Below are 9,283 nucleotides of genomic sequence, written 5' to 3'. Positions count from 1 at the left end.
CTGATACCATCTAAAGTAAAAATTAAAAATGTATATTATTATGTATAGAAACAAAAATGTTTCTTGAGTTTGTTTTTTTTTAATATACTTTTTAGAAACACTTCTAAACTGTTATCCATTTAAAAAACATGATAAACTAGTAGCTAAAATGATGTTAATACCTTTGTAAAACAGCCAATATTAAAATAATATCATACCTATTCAACTAACCCTATTTTTAACCAAGGAATTGGTATTGTTTACTAACAGTATGAATTTATGTTATTTTCCTAAAAGATCATAGAGATATAGATGAGCTATATCTCTATGTAATCTGTGTATGCATATATATACACACATATATATATTAACATACATGAGAAATACATAGTGGTTACCTCTAGATTAGGGGTGTCGAACTCAATCAGAGAAGGGGCCAAAATCTAAAATCCAGCGTAAATCGCGGGCCGAATGGTTTACTGAACAGTCATAAACTGACAATGTCATAAACTGACAGCGGAATGCAGTGATGACAGCGCGGTGCGGGCCACATTGCAAGGCCTGGCGGGCTGGATTTGGCCCACGGTCCTTGTGTTTGACACATGTGCTCTAGATAATGAAGTAACAGGTATTGCTTTCATTTCCTTTATACTTCAGTATTTTAATGATTCTTTTTAATATTGATTATGTGACACTTAAGATTTGGAAAACTTTCCTTCCAATCTTGATGTATAGGGACAGTGCTCTAACCAACTGAGCAACAGCCAGGACAAATTTTCCATTTTGAAGAGAAAGAATGAGAATTTACTTCTGTCAAATGCACACACTCAATCTTTCAACTGTCTTTAATTAATAAAAATTGATCAATTATCTTTGTCTATAGATTAGATAAAAAACTGTAGCTTTAGCATATCTTTTATATTAAATAATAATGGGTGTTTTTTTGAAAATATATTTTATTGATTTTTTTACAGAGAGGAAGGGAGAGAGATAGAGAGCCAGAAACGTCGATGAGAGAGAAACACCAATCAGCTGACTCTTGCACACCCCCTACCGGGGATGTGCCCGGAACCAACATACATGCCCCTGACTGGAATCGAACCCGGGACCCTTCAGTCTGCAGACTGATGCTCTACCGCTGAGCCAAACCGGTTTCGACAATGAGTGTTTTTTTTATTTTATTTATTCATTTGAGAGAGAGAAAAATCAATTTGTTGTTCCACTTCTTTATGCACCCATTCATTGATTATTCTATGTGCCCTGACTGGGGATTGAACCCATAACCTTGATATATTAGGATAACACTCTAACCAACTGAGCTACTAAGCCAGGGTGATAATGGCTTTCTTAAGGTTTTCATATAAACACTTGGAGCAGCACTTAGCTGTAATATGAGTATCAGTATTTAGTTTAACCAACTTAAACTTTAACCTTTGCTCGGTCTGTAAGGAGTCTGACATATTGTATTGTAGATGTTCAACAAACTTTTGGTGGGTGGTTGAAGTCAGTTTATGAGAGAAAAATATCGGTTTATAACATTACTAATGGCCTGGTGCACAAAATTCATGCATGGGTGGAGTCCCTTGCTGGCCAACCATTGGAGCCAATCAGAGCCATCTCACCTGGTCCCAATAGAGGCCGATCAGGGCTTGTGGTGCGAGAGGGACAATAGGAGGGCTCCAGGGCTTGTCTGGCCCCATCTTGCCCAGTCCCGATCAGCTGAACCCCAGCAGCAAGCTAACCTACTGGTTGGAGCATCTGCCCCCTGGTGGTCAGTGCACATCATAGTGACTGATTATTGGTTGGTTGCTCAGTCAGACACTTAGCATATTAGGCTTTTATATATATAGATACTCAGGAAGAGATTGTTTGACTTCTCGATGAATCTAACTGGCTAGAGAAAGACATAAAACCATGATAACTCATCTCACTTGAAATTCATGAGCATAAACTCATTAGTTTTATATCTGCCCAGAAATCTTACATTTCCCTTGGTCCATTCACTCTCACTAGGCTGTCGGTTATATCTATTGTGCTCAGAACCCTAACCAATACCACCTCCCCATCATCAACCTATGATCTAAACATTCTTTTCTTTATGGGAATTTGAAAGTTACTATTTTTAAAATATTCTTTTATTTTATAGAGGAAGGGAGAGGGAGATGGAAACATCAATGATGAGAGAGAATTATTGATAGGCTACCTTCTGCACACTCCATATTAGGGATCATGTTACTACCATGTTTCCCCGAAAATAAGACATCCTCCGAAAATAAGACCTAGCGCATGGAAAGATAAGACATCCCCTGAAAATAAGACCTAGTGCAACTTTGAGAGAAAAAATTAATATAAGACACTGTCTTATTTTCGGGGAAACAGGGTAGTCTTTTTTTTTTTTTAATACATTTTTATTGATTTCAGAGAGAGAGAGAGATCAATGATGAGAGAGAATTATTGATTGACTGCCTCCTGCACAACTCTCCCACCCCCCACTGAGGATCCAGCCAGCAACCCAGGCATGTGCCCTGACTAGGAATCGAACCAGAACCTCTGGTTCATAGTTTGACACTCAACCTCTGAACCACACTGGCCCAGCATTATTTTTTCCCAATCTTCATCCGAGGATAAGTTTTTATTGGTTAAGAGAGAAAGAGAGAGAGAAACATTGATATGAGAGAGGAATATTGATGGATTGCCTTCTGTATGTGCCCCCACTGGGGATTGAACCTGAAATCTAGGTATGTGCCCTGACTGGGAATCAAACACATAATATATTAGGTATGTGATGAGGCTGAAACCAACTGAGCAAACCAGCCAATCATTTATATAAGAATATGATATCGCCGAAACTGGTTTGGCTCAGTGGATAGAGCATTGGCCTGCAGATTGAAAGATCCCAGGTTCCATTCCAGTCAAGAGCATGTACCTTGGTTGTGGGCACATCCCCAGTAGGGGGCGTGCAAGAGGCAGCTGATCGATGATTCTCTCATCGATGTTTCTAATTCTCTATCCCTCTCTCTTCCTCTCTGTAAAAAAATCAATAAAATATATATTTTAAAAAGAATATGATATCTAATTATAAATTTTGTAATTTCTCATTTTAAATCCCAAAGCTTTTATTTAAAGACAACATTTAGAGACAGTAAGAATTTCTCTTTCCCACCCCAGCTATTGAGAAATTAGCTTATATGATCAAGAGGATTTGAGAGGCTTGTTTTTTCTTAATATATCACAAGAATCTATCTAGGTGTAAGTACCACTTTCCCATTATCCTCACTAGCATTAGATGTTGCTGCCCTCACATTCTTTGTTTTTTAATTTTTTAAAAATATATTTTATTGATTTTTATAGAGAGGAAGGGAGAGAGATAGAGAGCTAGAAACGTCGATGAGAGAGAGAAACATCGACCAGCTGCCTCTTGCACACCCCCTACTGGGGATGTGCCCACAACCAACGTACATGCCCCTGACCGGAATCGAACCCGGAACCTTTCAGTCCGCAGACCGACACTCTACCACTGATCCAAACCGGTTTTGGCTGCCCTCACATTCTTTGATACTTCGACTAAAAAAATAATTGTTTTTTTAAATTGACATTTCACAGACTACAAGTGGGGTTCATCATCTTATATTTGTTAACCATATGACTTGTGTAGTCACTAATATCCTTTAGTCATCTTCCTCTTGGGCTTCATAGACTTTTTTTTCCTTCAGATGTTAGCTCTTCAGCTTATAAATATTGTTTGGCTTTTCAAATTTATATTTTTTTCTAAATTAAAATTTTAATTAAATTTAAATTAAAAAATTAAAATTAAAAAAAGCCTCTGTTTTTGAAAGTATTACATATGTCCCCTTATATTCCCCATTGACTTCTACCGCACCTCTCCCCCAAGCTTCCACCACCCTATTGTCTGTGTCCACAAGATATGCATGCAAGTTCTCTACTTTAAATAGTCATTTTAGTGATTTTCCTTTATAGTATCAGGATATTATTTGTTTTGGAATGTATCCTGCATATCAAGATGATAAAATAGTCTTATAATTTTTTGCACTAAAAATACCAGATTTAATTTTTACCCTAAAATTCCAGATGGATCAAAGATGTTTTTATATATGTTATGAGGTAGGGGAACATATCTCTCTTTCTAAATGAACTATCAATTATGCTATCACAATGTACTTACTGAACTTCTGAATTAAATAGCTGTCATTCTTATTTTCTAATCACTTATCTAATTTGTAAAAGTTGAGTGTATAAATAACTGGAACAACAAAATCTATTCTGTCCCCCTTCATCTCTCCAAAATCTATAAAATAAATTACTTTTTAAAACTCAACAGTAGCCCTAGCCGACTTGGCTCAGTGGAGAGAGCGTCAGCCTGCAGACGGAGGGTTCCCAGATTCGATTCCGGCCAAGGGCACATGCCTGGGTTGTGGGCTTGATCCCCAGTGGGGAGCATGCAGGAGGCAGCCAATCAATGATTCTCATCATTGATGTTTCTATCTCTCCTCCCTTCCTTTCTGAAATCAATAATAAATACTATATTTAGAAAAACTCAATAGTAAAATAATAAATAAAAAAATAGGCAAAAAAAAAAACACACCAAAATTTTACCAAAGAGAATATACATATGGCAAATGTATATATATGAAAATATTTTTTAGCCCTAGCTGGTTTGGCTCAATGGATAGAGCATCAGATGCCTGCAGACTGAAGGGTCCCAGTTCAATTCCAGTCAAGGGCACATGCCTGGGTTGTGTGCTCAATCCCCAGTGGGGGACATGCAGGAGGCAGCCAATCAATGATTGTCATCATTGATGTTTCTATCTCTCTCACCCTCTTCTTCTCTGAAATAAATAAAAACATTTTTAAAAATTTTAGCATCATTAACTATTAATGACTAATGAGTTCAGAAAGGTTAAAATGAAAAATAGTGACAACACAAAATGTTGATAAGTATGCAGAGAAATGGATCACTCATACATTGCTGGTGGTACTTAAAATGATACAGCCACACTAGAAACTAATTGGCAGTTTCTTATAAAAAAAAAAAAAAAAAATTCAAAGCCATATGAAAAAAATCCCTAAAAGTTATAGGCTATATGATCTCATAATATTTTTGAAATGACAAAACATTGGAAACAGAACAGATTAGTGCTTGCTAGGAGGGAAAAGGTGTAGGTGATATAAAAGGGCAACAGAAAGCATCCTTGTTATAGAAATGATCTGTATCATTGTTGGTGAATACACAAAGTTGGTGAATACACAAAGTTACATATGTGATAAAATTATAGAGTGTAAATTACAGTGCATAAAGTGTCCACATGTTCTCTATTCTCTAGAGGCCCAGTGTATGAAATTCATGCATGGGGGGTGGGGGAGGGCCCTCAGCCCAGCCTGCACTCTTTCCAATCTGGGACTGTTGGTTCCCAATCGCTTGCCTGCCTGCCTGATTGCCCCTAACTGCTTCTGCCTGCCAGCCTGATCACCCCTAACCAATCCCCTGCCAGCCTGATCAATGCCTAACTGCTCCCCTGCTGGCCCGATTGCTCCTAACTGCCCTCCCCTGCCAGCCTAGTCACCCCTAACTGTCCTCCCCTGCAGGCCTGGTTACCCCCAACTGCCCTCTCTTGCCAGCCTGGTTGCTCCTAACTGCTCTCCCCTGCCAGCCTACCCTGCTGGCCCAATTGTCCCTAACTGCCCTCCCCTGAAGGCCTGGTACCCCCCAACTGCCCTCCCCTACAGGCTTGGTCACCCCCAACTGCCCTCTCCTGCCAACCTGGTCACTCCCAACTGCCCTCCCCTGCAGGCCTGATCACCCCCAACTGCCATCTCCTGCTGGCCTGGTCACCCCTAACTTTCCTCCCCTGCAGGCCCAGTTCCCCCACAACTGTCCTCCCCTGCAGGCCTGGCTGCCCCCAAATGTCCTCCTCTGCTGACCTGATCACCCCTAACTGCCCTCCCCTGAATGCCTGATCACACCCAACTGCCCTCCCTTGAAGGCCTGGTCCCTCCCAAATGCCCTCCCCTGCTGTCCTGATTGCCCACAACTGCCCTCCCCTGCAGGCCATCTTGAGGTGGCCATCTTGTGTCCACATGAGGGCGGCCATCTTTGACCACATGGGGGTGGCCATCTTGTGTGTTGGAGTGATGGTCAATTTGCATATTACCTCCTTATTATATAGAATATAAATTTATATTATTAAAATTTTAAATTAAAAAAGATAATACTCTCAAAAAATTCTAAATTTGTGATCATTGTACAATATATACTTAAATCATATATCTAAAACAAATATAATGCTATATATCAATTACAAGGTTTGGTAAAAGTAGATTTACATATGTGAGTTTATCTTGGTGAATACACAAAGTTACAGTGGAGGGGGGACATGCAGGAGGCAGCCAATCAATGATTCTCAGGCCCATTGAGAACTAGAGGCCCATTGCACATATTCATGCACTGGTGGGGTCCCTCAGCCTGACCTGCAGGGATCAGGTTGAACCCAGCTCTCTGACACCCCCCAAGGAGTCCCAGATTACCCTCCCCCATCTTGGGTGACACACCCTGGAATCAGACTCCCTCCTTCTGGTTCCAGGTGCATCACCTGAAAACCACAGATGCTCCTGCATTGAGCGTCTGCCCCCTAGTGGTCATTGCATGTCATAGCTACTGGGCAATCGCTTAGGCTTTTATATATCTTGTATTATTTATTAACTAGAGACCCAATGCACAAAATTCATGCAAGCGTAGGCCTTGCTATAAAAATAATAATTGAGGGCTGAGATTGCAAGGTAACCAAAATACCCTGAAATCTAAGAAAAGACAAACACATCAAAGTAGAGGCAGGACATAAGTATTGGCTTACCTGAGCAGATACCATCAAATGCTATATAATCTGATAACAACAACAAAAATCACCTAAAAGTTGTATCAAATGGCTAAAGGCTGAAGAGCTGAGAATGTAGAACCCCTGGGAACACTAGAGAAATCTGCAAACACTTACCGGCTCTTCTCCATAGACTGGATCCAGGCATCAGTACTTCACAAAGAAGATGTGGGGTGCAGGATAAGGATTCTAAGGAAGCCATCCTTCAATGGCGGCAGATACAAGAAAAGCAAAGAGCCCTCCCCACCTACCCCTCACCCCCAAATCTTTCTCCCCTATCTTTCCTAAAGAATATAAGCCTTGCCTTTGCCAGTTTGGCTCAGTGGATAGAGCGGTCCCAGGTCGATTCCCGCACTATCCGGGCTGGTGCAGGAAGCAACCAATGCATGTGTTTCTCCCACATGATTTTTCTGTCTTCCCCCTCTCTGCCACACTCCCGAAAAATCAATGAGCAAAGATCCTCAGGTGAGGATTAACAACCACGACAGAATACAAACCTCACCTTTAAGGCTCTGATGAAGAGCCACTGCTGCTGGCGGGAAGGAAATGCATCTCAGGTGCAGACTCTCAGAGCTGCTGGGGGTGAGGAAGGATAAGTGAGAAGGTCCCGCCCTGATGTCCAAGGACGTAGTGCCTGCCTCTGAGGCTGAATTAGGACAGCAGAGAATGCCCCTCTGCCCCTGCACTTCCTACCACAGTAACAAAAGCAGTCAAAGAGGAATGTATTCGAGTGGCACACAAGTGCTACAGATGTCCAACATTCTCCATTAGGGAAATGCAAATTAAAGTGTCAATGATACCATTACACACTTCTTAGAATGGCTAAAATTAATTTAATTTTTTTTTTTTTTTTTACAATCCCAGTGCTTGCAGGAATCTGACTGACCCAACCATCACTTTCACACACTGCGCATGTAAACTCAAAACTGGACAGTTTGTCAGTTCGCCATAAAGTTGAATGCACACTTGCCACCCCACCCAGCATTCCCACTCTCAGTATTTAGCCAACTTAAATGAAAACATATGTTCACACACAAAAAACAAAAAAACCACTCTACATGAATGTTCATAGTGGTTTTACTCATAGCCACCCAAACTGGAAGAAACTCAACTGTCCTTTAGCTGAGGAATGGATCAACAATACCGTACATCCATTCAATGAAACACTACTCAGCAATAAAAAAGGCACAATGCATGCAATAGCATGATTGAATCTCAGACACATGATGCTAAGTGTAAAAAGCCAAAAACAAAAGGTTATATACTAGATGGTTTTCCCTTTACAAGAATATTATACAATATTCTTGTAAAGGGAAAACTTATAAGGACTGAGAACAGACCAGGGGTTTCCAGACATGACTCTATATAACTGAGAAGGCTAACCTCTGTTTTATAAAACTACTGTTTGAAATTCTCTGAAATATAAAATATAAAAATAACTTTGCTTTCTAGCCTGCTTGCATAATAAGGAAGATAAACTTAGCTGTCTGACCTTGTAGGCCAGAGACTAGATACGCCCATACTCGCTTGCCATGCCAGGTGTATTTTTTAATCGGATAGAACAGTGTTGTTTTCAAGACCACAAGCTTCCAACGAGATAACCACTAAGCACACATAGGGCTGGTTCTTTAATTAAAAAGAAAAATTCTGCTTGTTTGCTCTGCTTAGAATTTGAATTCATTTTTCTCTAAGCCCACCGACTCTCCAAGTGTTGCTTGGTGTGTGTGTGTGTGTGTGTGTGTGTGTGTGTGTGTGTGTTTCCCCGGTCTTCTTCAACATAACGACTGAAATAGTTGCAGAATATCAGCATCTTCAGAAAGTGTTAGGAACGAATCAAGTCATAATGTCCGCTGAGTAGTAGGAAAACCAGTTTCTGCCCCTCTCTGAATCATAATCCCATGATCCAGATCAAGGCCTAATGAAATTCCATCAGGCAAGTGTGCAGGAGAACATCTGAACACTGGTCAAAACAAGAGAGGCTTACCGAAGCAGTTTTGGCTCAGTGGATAGAGCATCGGCCTGCGGACTGAAGGGTCCCAGGTTCGATTCCGGTCAAGGGCATGTACCTTGTTTGCAGGCACATCCCCTACGCAGGAGGCAGCCGATCAGTGTTTCTCTCTCATCGATGTTTCTAACTCTATCCCTCTCTCTTCTTCTCTGTAAAAAAAATAAATAAATAAATAAAAACAAAAACAAAAATTATTTACCCGTCTTCCCTCCGGGCACCTGGGGCGCCTGGCAGCCTCACCATTTCCCCGCAGGCCAGCCCCGCAGCCCCGCCGGTCCCCAGGGACCTCTCCGCCCGGGGAGAGCAATTCCCGAGGCTGCGACGCGCGGGCCGGCGGCGGGCGCGGCTGCGGGGCTCCGGGAGGTGCGCGCGGGGCAGGCGATCGGGACGGACAGGCGCTCGCTGC

Source organism: Pipistrellus hanaki (assembly GCF_964339955.1).
Source record: "Pipistrellus hanaki genome assembly, chromosome: 2".
In the NCBI taxonomy this organism is placed as follows: domain Eukaryota; kingdom Metazoa; phylum Chordata; class Mammalia; order Chiroptera; family Vespertilionidae; genus Pipistrellus; species Pipistrellus hanaki.
Note: the sequence above shows the minus strand (reverse complement) of the source record.